This window comes from Malaclemys terrapin, chromosome 7 (genome assembly GCF_027887155.1).
Source record: "Malaclemys terrapin pileata isolate rMalTer1 chromosome 7, rMalTer1.hap1, whole genome shotgun sequence".
Classification (NCBI taxonomy): domain Eukaryota; kingdom Metazoa; phylum Chordata; order Testudines; family Emydidae; genus Malaclemys; species Malaclemys terrapin.
The window spans coordinates 93999164-94011519 of record NC_071511.1 but is presented as its reverse complement, the minus strand read 5'-3'; the positions used below and the strand labels follow the sequence as shown (position 1 = coordinate 94011519).

The window sequence follows — 12356 nt, the reverse complement described above, 5'->3', positions numbered from 1 at the left end:
CTTCTGTGAGCAGGGCCTGCCTCTGGCTCACAGCTTAACTTTGCTTTATATTAGCAAAGTCTTGACCATTACTTTAGTTCAGGCCTCAGGCCTCATACTGGGCCTCTGATAAGGGTTTATGTTTCAGGGCCTCATCTTACTACACTTCCTATTTCCCACACATCCCAGCTCCAATTTTTTATTACAGTCTGTACTTTTATTCTTTTTTTCACAGATCTGGAAACCAAGATCCCAATCCTGAAAACACTGACAAATGCCATTGAAGTCAATGGACACTATGGGCCTGATCCAAATCCAATGGCAAGACTACCTTCCAAGTTTATGGTAAGAAGGTTATAAACGGGTTTGCCAAGATTCTCCTCATCCTGGCGTAAATCAGAAGTAATTCTGTTAGTCAATGGAGATACATCAGTGTAAAACCGACCTAAGTGAGAGAGGATTCGGGCCCATTGATTTCCATGGGAGTGCTCGCATTGGTAAGCATTAAATGTCTGATCCAGCACTTGTTGAAAACAACGGGAGTTCCATAGGTCCTATGCTCAGCAGCACGTGTCTGACAAATCCAGGTTTATTAATTCTAATGTGTCAGTTCTCTGTATGTTTATCAAACTTCATATATATTTGTGAACAAATGTTGGCTGTCCTCTGGCATCTGTCCCACCCCCACCTTTTCCGCTGCTGAAGCACATACAATCTTCTTTAATTAGGGCTAAGTGTGTTTTGGAATCAGTTATATACTTTCCTGAGTTTCTCCCACCCTCCACTTCACTTTAAAACAGTGCGGTTGAAGGAATGTCAAAGGAACCACAGCCCAAAGTTAACCACAACACTTTCTTCATTGTTGGTAAACTTAGTATTGACAGGGACTTAGAAGTCAAGTTGCCTAAGTGAGGAATTTTCGCTAGCTGACTAGGTCCAATCCCTATGGTCAGCAAGGAAACATGAATAAAGTGTTATGCAGAACCCAAAGACTTATCAGAAACAAAGTGGTCATTAAGAACATTTGACAGCGCCTGCTAGTTCTTCTCACTTTAACTTTCCAGGAGAGTGGTGTAAATTCAAAAACAAATTAAGTATTTTAGCTCTGGAGGATATTGTCTATTTGATCTGATTAGCCTTTGGTTTTGATAAAAAGCTAGAGTGTCTGATAGTATTGCTAAAATTCTTAATGCATTGTTATGGATTTTCTATAGTGTTATAGAATGCAAACTGGTTACATGGGATGATGCCTGTCTAAGCCTGACAGCAAACTATTGATTCCTAACACTCGACAGGTATAATGTATTAACTTTTTAAGTGGTGCTTTATGTACCCTGGTATATGGCGCAAAGCACATCAGGTGCTGCCCCATTAATGATCAGGAAGGCACCTTTCTTCTTCGAGTGCTGTCCCTATGGGTGCTCCACTTCAGGTGATGGTGCATCCTGGTACTGTTGATCAGAATTTTCAGAAGCAGTGCCTGTTCGGGCCAAGCTTGCACCATAGATGTCTTGTGGCACCATTGGAGTCTTGTTCAGAATGCGCATGGCCCGACCCCCTCAGTTCCTTCTCAACGGTCCTTGGCTGAAGATGGAGCTCAGGGGAGTGTGACAGCTTCTCCCCTTAGAGATAATAAAAATAGATAGTTGATCGATTCAGTTATTTGTTTCCTTAGCTAGATAGTTAATTAGTTTGTAGTGTTTTTTTAAAAAAAGAACATTTTAGTTTCTTTCCCCGGTTCCTGGCTCCCTTCGGAGCACAAACCGCAAAAGTTCTCTGTCCACCTGAGACAGTAGCTTGATCATGCCAGGCTCTCTGGCTTCAAAATATGCGGCTCCTGCAGGGAGGCCATCCCACGGTCCGACGGGCACTCTCTCTGCATGAGATGCTTCAGAGAGACGCACATACCATCCAAGTGCACCCATTGCAACAACTTGAAGGCAAGAGCCCGGCGCGACCAGGATTTCTGTCTCAAAATTATCCTTATGGAAAAATTGCTCCAACTAGGATCAGAAAAGGACACTCCAAAGCCTTCTCCCAAGTGCTCACCAACTCGGCCTGAACCAACCAAGAGCATGGCTCCATCCTCTCAAGAAAAAAGGAAGCAAGCCTCAACCGCTCCGCAAAGGGAACCGCACAGAAAGAAACAGTGTCCTGCGAGGTCGTTACTATTGGTGCCGATGACCCTGAGAGTCAGTACGTATGACTTCCCCAGCACTAGCCACGTCATACATAAGAGCAAGGAGTTGAGACACGAACCATGCCATGTCTCCTCCTCGGCACCGACCATACCAACGACCACATCGGATACAGCACCGACCATGCAACCTCCGCCAGTGCCAATTATGACCATGATGCCTCTGCCTTGCTCAGTGCTGACAGACGGCACCGTCTGTCACCACCGACCCCAACAAAAGTGAAACAGAAGCTGACTAAACACCTGACTGACACAGATAAAACATCATGTCACATCCACCAACATCGCAACAATTTTTAATGCAGAAAGACATCACTGTTGCGTCTGTGCCCCCAATCACCTCTCCTCGACACAGAAGGACCACCAGTCCTCACACAACCGACATCACCTACAGCACCATCAGTGTTGAGTGACAATGACAAAGGACCAAGAGGATGGAGTCTTTTCACCACAATGCTCCCCCACACCTCAACATAAATCTACTGGGGAGACACTGCAACCTAAAGACCATCAGGCACAACCTCACTACCCATGGTACAGCCCACCATGGATGGGTCCTCCCATGGCATTCCCCATGCAGTGGCCACCATGGGACCCATGGGCAGCATACAAAGCCCATTATAATCAAACATTCTCGCCACATAGAGGAGAGCTCTGATCCCCTCTGGTATTTCCAGTTCCTATGACATTAGTAGCCACGGAGGAGATGGTCAAGGAACCAGAGGAAGAAACTGGTTCTGAGGAAGTGTCCATTGCACACAATTCTTCTTCCTCTCCTGATGATATGTCACCTCCACCCACACTGGCTGATGACTTTAAACAATTCCAGGAGTTATTCAAATGCATAGCAATTAGTCAGGACATTCCCCTAGAAGAAGTCCAAGAAAATCAGCATAAGCTGTTAAAAATCTTGCAACCATCCTCTTCATCGAAAATTGCTCTACCCATAAACGATGCCATCCTTGACCCTGCGGAAACAGTCTGGTAGACTCCTACCACCACCCTTCCAACATGCACATGGGCAGATGGAAAATATTATGTGCCAGCCAAAGGAATGGACTTCCTGTTTTCCAACTCACAACCAAATTCTCTAGTGGTTGAAGCAGCTAACCACTGGGCCAAACAAACTCAACACCGCTCTACATCATGAGACAAAGACCACAAGCGACTGGACCTCTTGGGTGGCAAGGTCTACATATCCTCAACGTTACAATTCTGGATTGCCAACTATAGTGCCCTCCTAGCTAAATATGATTACGACAATTATGGAAAACTTTTTGAGTTTACCTTGGATCTCTTTGAGGACAAGAGAGCACAAATCAAATCTGTGCTCATCAAAGGACAATTAGTCACCAGGATGGCCCTACAGGCCTCCCTGGAAGTTGCTGATACTGTTTTGAAGGCTTGGTCGAAGCCTCCCCTTTACACCACTTGGTCACCACCTGCATCACTTTTACCAGGCGTGGGAGCCCATTACACAAGACCATTGAGTCTTAGAAACAGTACGATCGGGCTATTCCCTCCCCTTTACTTCTTGCCCCTCTATCCTACCCCACCCCTTCCCCATCCCTCTTCAGGGACCCTTCTCACAAGCACATTTTAAGATTGAAACTAGATTGCATGTGGCACCAGTACCAATACAATACAGAGGGAACGGTTTTTATTCCCACTATTTCCTGACCCAGAAGAAAAGTGGTGGATGACGCCCGATACAAGACCTACAAAAAATCAACAAATTCATACGCTCCCAAAAACTCAAGATGGTCACCTTAGGCACAATTATCCCCATGCTGGAATGGGGGGACTGGTTTTCAGCCCTTGATTTACAAGATGCATATTTCTACATTACTATACATCCTGCTCACAGATGATTCCTCAGATTCACAGTGGGACACTGCCATTTTCAATACAGAGTACTTCCATTCGGCCTGTCTACTGCACTGAAAGTATTCTCCAAAACCCTTGCAGTAATCGCAGCTCACCTGCACAAACAAGGGGTCATATTTTTTCGATACCTAGATGATTGTCTTCTCAAAGGACACATATACAGAGACAGAAACAATCACACAACTGACCAGCTCCCTCTTCCTAAAACTGGGGTTGCAACTGAACATCCAGAAGTCAACATTGGTACCCACACAACATCTAGACTTCATCGGAGCACACGTGGACTCAGTTCAAGCCAGAGCATTTCTACCTCAGGCCAGATTTCAGGCCATAAAACATCTCATAGACACCATCTCCATCTGCCCACAAATCATGGCAAGGACCCATCTACAGCCACTGGACACATGGCCACCACCGCATTTGTGGTAAAGCATGCCAAATTACACATGCAGTGTCTACAGGGCTGGCTGAATTCAGTATACAAGCCGACCAAACACAGCCTCTGAATAATGGTAACACCAAAGGTTCTAGCATCCCTACAGTGGTGGGCAAGACCCAAAAAACCTCTGTGAAGGGATCGCCTTTCACCAAAGACCTCCCTCAATCATGATCACAACAGATGCTTCCCTACTGGGCTGGGGGGCACACCTAGATCTCCACACAGTACAAGGCAGGTGGTCACCATCGGAGACACGCCTCCACATAAACGTGCTAGAATTCAGAGCAGTAAGGAATGCCTGCCTCCACTTTCTACCACTCATAAGGAACAAATCAATATGGGTGCTGACAGACAATGTCATGTGCATGTTCTACATTAACAGACAAGGGGTCGCCCAATCCCATTCCCTATGCACAGAGTCCATGAGGCTATGGAATTGGTGTATCCATCACCACATCGACATTTCAGCTTCCTACCTTCCAGGATGCCAAAACATCGCGGCTGACACACTAAGTAGAAGGCTTTCCCAGGAGCATGAGTGGAAAATGAATCCTGCTGTGCTACAACAGATATTCCATCAATGGGGGTTTCCCTCAATTGATTTATTCGCCACAACACAGAACCACAAATGTCCCCTATTCTGTTCCAGGGTGAGATTAGGGCCCTGATCTTTGGGGGATGCCTTCACATGGGAGAGGACACTCATGGATGCCTTCACATGGGAGAGGACACTCATGTATGCATTTCCCTGAATCCCACTACTACGCAAGATCCAGGAAGACAAGGCCAAGATCATCATGATTGCTTCAGCATGGCCCAGACAGACCTGGTACCACTACCTGCTGCATATGTCTATTCACCCCCCATGAACTCTCCCAATGAGAGCAGATCTTCTTTCACAAGCCAACAGTCGGATCCTACACCTGACTTGGAGAAACTCCATTTGAAAACATGGCTCCTCCATGGTTCCATTTACATGAGTTAACCTGTTCAGAACAAGTCAAACGTGTTATTGAACAGCAGACATGAATTCACACGCAATACTTACCTGCAAAAATGGAAATGGTTTTCCACATGGAGCCTAACCAAACAGCCTAACCCCCAGCTCACACCTCTACCTATGGTGCTAGAGTACCTTTTAGAGCTGAAGAACTCAGGCCTGTCCTTAAGCTCTATCAAGGTACACCTCGCGATGATCAACACTTTCCATGAGAAGATCGGCAGATTCTCGATATTTACACATCCAACTACAAAACATTTTCTAGCTGGCCTCCAGAATCTCCACCCTGATGTTCACTTATCCACTCCCACGTGACCTAAACCTTGTCCTCAAGGGACTCATGAGACCTCTGTTTTTAGCCTCTGGCTACCTGCTCCTTACTACACATGTCCATGAAGCTAGCATTCCTGGCAGCTATCACATCTGCGAGAAGGGTTAGCGAGGTAAACGCACTGATGGCCAATCCACCATACATGATCTTCAGAGACAAGGTCACACTGTGACCTCACCTGAAATTCCTTCCCAAAGTGGCAACCTTCCACATTAACCAATCTATTCATCTCCCTATATTCTACCCTAAACCTCACAAAAATTCACAGGAAGCAGCATTACGCATCCTGGATGTTAGGTAAGTGATAGCCTTCTACCTGGACAGAATGAAATCTTTCCGTAAATCCACAAGGCTCTTTACCTTGATGACGGAATGGTCCAAAGGGGCTGCCATATCCAAACAGAGGCTTTTAAAGTGGATATTGAGCTGCATTCACTTGTGTTACCAGGTATTGAGCGGCATTCACTTGTGTTACCGAACAAATAAGACGGAACCCCCGATAGGGATCAGATCCCACTCTACGCAGGCCATGGCAACATCCATTGCATTCCTGTACAATGTACTATTTCAGAAATTTGAAGGGCTGCCACATGGGTATCAGAACATACTTTCACCAATCACTATGCGATCACACGGCTGATGCCATACTAGGCCTTAAGGCCCTCTCCTCTTCCACTATGCATATAACTCCAAAGTCCCCCCAGCTGTAAAGGACACTGCTCTACATTCACCTGAACTGGCGCACCCACAGGCACAGCACTTGAAGAAGAGAGGGTTACTCACCTTATGCAGTAACTGTGGTTCTTTGAGATATGTGGCTCTGTGGGTGCTCCACTACCCACCCTCCTCCCCCTACTTTGGAGTTTGATACTAGGACTCTATGGTAGAGAAGGAACTGAGGGGTCGGGCTGTGTGCACGCTGAACAAGACTCCAGCAGTGCTGCGAGACAGCTACGGTGCATGCGCAGGCACTACTACCGAAAATCTCCAATCAACAGTGCTGGGACGCACTGTCACCTGACCACTACAAGAACACCCATCTCGAAGAACCTCAATTACTGCACAAGGTGAGTAACTTTCTCTTATGTTCCACCAGAATGTACACACTGCAGAGAAGCATTGCTGCAACCTACTGCAATGCAGAAGCTACAGTAAACACAGAAGTAAAGGGCCCTGGTGGAAAAGAAGCACAAGTTCAAGGACACTTTCAGGAAAAATGTTTGGTTTGGGCAGAAGATTCCAGACAGGACACTCAGCTTGAGTAACTCTTCTGGTAATATACTCTGAGTATATTTGATAGCTAAATGCCATGAAACTAATTGAGAATGTCAAATCTTTCAGCGGTGGGGTCAGAAGAAAATTGTTGCCAATTTAATGACAAGAATTGCAGACAATATTTTTCTTTATGTAATTACAAAACTTTTCAGTAGCAGAATGAGTAAGGCCACTTAATAAGACAGTAACTCTGCTCAGCGCAAAAATAATGAGGGGTTTTTTTCTCCAAAAGGCACCTAAAATGTTAGTGTTAGTAGTGCAGTCACAGAGTAGCTGTCAGTAGGGAAAAAGAGAACTCTCAAACAAATCATTAGGGTAACTGTAAATTAAAGGGAAAAAAGTACAAGCAATTGTTTAAGATCACAAATCTGTACAACACAAATGCAGCTCCCACCTCTGGGTACAGAGACCTCCCTGGAAGTGGAACAACTACAGCATGTTATTTGATTCATTGGTACATTGCTTGACCCAGGGCCTACATCACTTTTGAAAGTGGGACTTGGACTCCTAAGTCACTTCTGTGTTTTTGAAAATGTTATTTCTAATCCTCAGTGAAGTTCTTCTGAAGTCACCTGCCAAGGACTGTATTGCTTTTTAATAAGAAGGAAGAAGGAACCTATGATGTAGCTATGCAGTCCAAAGTCAGATTAAGAAAGTAAGTCTTTGCATGCACCTGAGTTGAATTCAGTATAACAGATTTATCATTAGAAAAAATAAAGGTGTGGTGGTGAAATGTGAAAAAAGCTTCCTGAATTGGAAAGGATGCGAAAAAGAATGTCACGTATCCTTAAATTCCCTTTTATTTCTTGGTGTGTTATTGAACATGTCTTGGACTAAGTAGCAAGCTTCAGAAATATACAACCAAAGGACAAAATAGAATTTACTGGAAGAATAGCAGGATTAGCATATTCAAGCTAACTGATAACTTTTCGAGGAAGAGACTGTCTGGCTGTGCTTTAAAGAAGACAGACTTTCCAACTCTTTCCTGTTGTCTGGATGCTATCTTTGGCATTCTTTGTTCCTAGACTTTCTACTCTTTGTTATCATACAGAAATCTTGGATTTCCCTTTAAGTACAAGACCTTATTTCCTATTTGATATCCTACACAATGTTGCATTGCAAAGAAAGAACAGTTAGTTCATTAGGAACAAAACAGGGTTTGGTGAGCTAGGAAATTCAAAATCTCTATGGTGTAATAATTACTTTACAGTAAGTAATTTGTTTTTGCTGCCCTCTGCAACCCCACTTAAGTCAATTAGGCTCAGATCATTCAATGGGAGATTGGCTTCCAAATACCTTTGAGGATTTGGGCCTCTGCCACAATCTTCCTGTGTAGCCTTGGACTAGTTATTAATCTTGCCTGCACCTTTTCTCTTGTGTTAAGTGGGATTACACCTCACACAAATGCTCTGATTCCAAAATAATGCATGTTTATAAAGTGTTTTGAAATCTTCCGGTGGAAGAGAAACAGATTGATTACTTGAGGCTGATGTCAGGTTGCACAATGTAACATCCTCACAAGCCACAATCTGCTTGAAGCAGTGACAAATCTGCTTGAAAGCCACTTTTTTGGCAAGAAAAGGATAAGATGTATGGTGGTATGGGGTTAACAGTGACTAACCAGAGCTTTTGTGAAACAAAACACAGCATTGAAACTGGAATGCAGAAAATATAAAACTCAGATTAAAGAAATGCAGGAAGTAGAATTGAGAAACAAGGTCACTGAACTATTGACACTATGTACAAGTTTGGAGGCTTTGAGAAAACTCAGGAATGTGAGCTTCTTACAGTATGTCTACACTGCAATGTAAGCCCATGCTTGAGCTTGGGCTCAAGTCTAACACCCCTTGCATCTACGCTGCAATTGTGCTAACCCAGGACTCAAACCCTGGCTCACAGGACACCACAAGGTCTGAGCACAAGTCAAGCTGGGACTCAAGGTTTGCTCTATTGCTTTGCAGTGTAGACGCTACTCCTTTTGACTTGTGTCCTAGTAGTCTGTCAGAAGTATCCCACAATTCCATGGGACAACTTCCTTAGTCCTCTCTATCCCAACAATCTCCAATCCACTCTACTGAAAATGGAAGTCACCCTCTCCCCGCTTGGGAAACGGCAGCAGCTCAGGTCAGTGTTAACCCATTCCGTTCTGATCACCGGTCTGCAAGCACACAATCATATCACTCTCTGGGTTTGCAATGAAGAATGATCCCCTCAAGCTTTTTGCCAAGCGAACTGCTTCATGGTGAAGGGAGTACAGCCAAATTTTGGTGAATCTCTGTTGTGAGGCCAGTAAAACTGTGGACTTCAGCAAAAGCACCAGGAAGTGGGCTGTAGTCCACGAAAGCTTATGCTCTAATAAATTTGTTAGTCTTTAAGGTGTCACAAGTACTCCTGTTCTTTTTGCGAATACAGACTAACACGGCTGCTACTCTGAAACCAGAAATTACATGTGCACCAGAGATAGCTAAAAAGCTGGCAGCTCTGTGTGAGGTTTTCCAGACAGGTGACCAGTGCAGGGAGCATATTAAGAAGCTGAAGAGTGAGTGCTGGAAGACCAGGGACAAGAACCACACCTCAGGCAACTTGCCAATGCCAGGCCCATTTTATGATGTCTTTGACCAGGTTCTGGGCACTGCACCCAGCACAGAGCCAATCATGCTTCATGACGTTCTGGCAGCCGGGGTGGTGCCCTGTTGGCCCCTGAATCCAGCATGGGGACTGGGGGAGCCCGCAGCAGGTTCCCAGTGCGAAGTTTGAAGTGTCTTTTTAAATGGAACCAGTCCCAGAGTAGGCTCTAGATCAGGATCAACAGCAAATTCTCAGTCCCTATTCGGAAGAGTGTTTGATTTTCCCCTTTTTCCTCCCCTCCCCTGGAACAATCTGCTACTGAGCCAGCAGCACATCCACTGGAGACAGACGCTGCCCCAGAGTCTGGTAAGTGTATGACTCAAATGCACATGAACAGGAAGGATTTCTGCTCTAAGAAGCATTACAAAAATGATGAGCCTCAGCTACCAGCATGTGGCCACTATTGGCAGATTGCATCACAGTAGCCCAGAGCTGATGTGTGTGTGGGGGAAGCCATACAAATTACTGGGGCCCAGCGGTCCAGAAGGGGGCCCGGGACCCCGCTTCCCCCTCCCCCCCCCCCCCCCCATCGGCCCTGTTTAGCCAGTCTGCCCTTGCTGGGGGGCCCGGAAATTATTTTTCACCGGGGCCCGAACCCACTCTCGGCGGCCCTGCCTTGGCCTCCCCCATTCCCCTCCCCATCACCACATGGAGTTCAAAATGGTGACCTGGAATTTCAAACAACCCTTACAACTTAACTGTTAAATCACAGAAGTCCTTTCAGTAGTAAGAAATTTTACTCCTGTCTCTAGGAAGCTGCCTGTAAACAGTGAACTGAGTGTGTGTGTTTGGGAAGCAGTATTCTGTTTCCAAATCTAGTCCATTTCAGCTAACGAGAGTCCATGCGGTCTGTGGGGCACAAAATCATTTCTCCAAAGTATAAGTGGGGTGTCAGTTTTTTTCCCAGAACTGTGCTGGATGTGGAGTGGAGAAAAGCTGTAGATTTCAGCACATTTGCGTACAGCAATAACTGGGTAAGCCGTCTGTGAGCTAATACAGCGTCATGTTGGTTCCCCACAGATTCTGACTCAATCCTGGCCACTGATAGCAAGCATTTCCTGAAGCAGGAGCTCCAGATAGCTAGTTATACAATGTGGGGAAGGGTGTATTTTCCAGGCCCCCTCTATAGCTGACTAATCACTCACAAATGTGCTGTTAAATATGCAGTTGCATACACCACAGGTTTCCTTTCAACAGCTTGGAATAACATCCTTCTCTGGCAATAGGCATCAGAACAGTTATGCCTTCCAAAATGTGAAAGACCTAAAATAGCAGAAAAGCCTTTTGCAGACAGGACACTACACATGTCTCCCTCACTACCAGCCCCATATGGCAATTAGTTATGAAATTTCTATGAAACAGAAAAAAGGTTATAATTTTAAATGTACCATTGTCTCTACACTTCTGTAACTACAATTAACAAGTCTGTATCCAGAGACAGTATGAGGTGTGAAACACCCCTTCACAATATGTGTTGGTTCACTTTAGAAATGTTACATTTTATGTCCTTGAGATTCCACAATAATTAATTCTGCTCCTCCTATGGGCTAGTTTAGATAATAGCCTTCTGTTTCTTGGCCTGTTTCAGGCCCCTCAGCCTGCACTGCCTGCTGTTCTTCAGGAACTCAATCCCTATGTCAACGTACCTTCACCAAATGTTCCAAAAGGAAGCGTTTCCTTGATGAAGTTCTGAGAGGGCAGACCAGCAGGTCCAGTACCAGAAGAAGAGGGACGACAGACTGGAATAACGGCATGCTGACAGGCAGGAGGAAAGACTGAGGCACGCCGCCCCGGTGGAGGACAGGGTTTCAACGAGGGAGCAGGCACTTGCAAAGCAGTTCCTGGAACAGGAACAGTGGCTAAGGGAGGAGAACAGATTTCAACAGAGAGAACTGTTCCAGCAACTCCTGTCCATAATGGCTCCTGCTGCCTCCTGAGCACCATGACATGATGATCACCCTGCAATGTACCCTCAGTACAGCAGTAGCTTGGACAACTCCATTTCAGAGCAGCCCATGCATTCATGACTCATGAGCAGGGCTGGCTCCAGGGTTTTTGCTGCCCCAAGCAGCGGGGGAAAAAAAAAAGCCGCGATCACGATCGGCGGCAGCTCCACCGCGTCGCTTTCTTCTTTGGCGGCAATTCGGGGGCAGGTCCTTTCCTCCGAGAGGGACCGAGGGACCTGCCACCCCTTCCACTTGGCCGCCCCAAGCACCTTCTCGTGAGCGGCTGGGCCAAGGTAACTAAACCTCTGCTGCCAAGTGAGGGGAAAATGTGTAAAGCAGGGAAAGGAGAACATGGGGTCAGGAGACATGCAGCTGTAGGGGCATTGTGTCATGATTTACTATTTCCTGCCCTTTTTTGTGTCTGGTTTTGTAATGGCAGCTGGACTGTTTACTATTTTAAGACTTGTTTACAAATAAAGCTCATGTTTTCAGGAAAGTTTATTGCTATCATTGCATCACGTCATACAATCATGATTTGAGATGATAAAGCTACAAACATGTTCAGGAGCAATTAAGCATTAGTAAGCAAACAGTATTCCTCCGTTTAGCTAGGTACAGCAATTCACATTTCTATACATTGTCAATACACCCATTCTACCCCTCCTACCTCACCC

The 12356-nt window shown here is 45.5% G+C and overlaps 1 long non-coding RNA gene across 1 annotated transcript; it reads left to right on the top strand.

Moving 5' to 3' along the window:
• The first annotated feature begins 229 nt into the window (after window positions 1-229).
• On the top strand, window positions 230-7748 carry LOC128841074 (uncharacterized). Its single transcript, XR_008445765.1, has 3 exons — window positions 230-324; window positions 6930-7106; window positions 7661-7748. It is a non-coding gene; the product is annotated as an uncharacterized LOC128841074 (long non-coding RNA).
• The last annotated feature ends 4608 nt before the right edge of the window (window positions 7749-12356 follow it).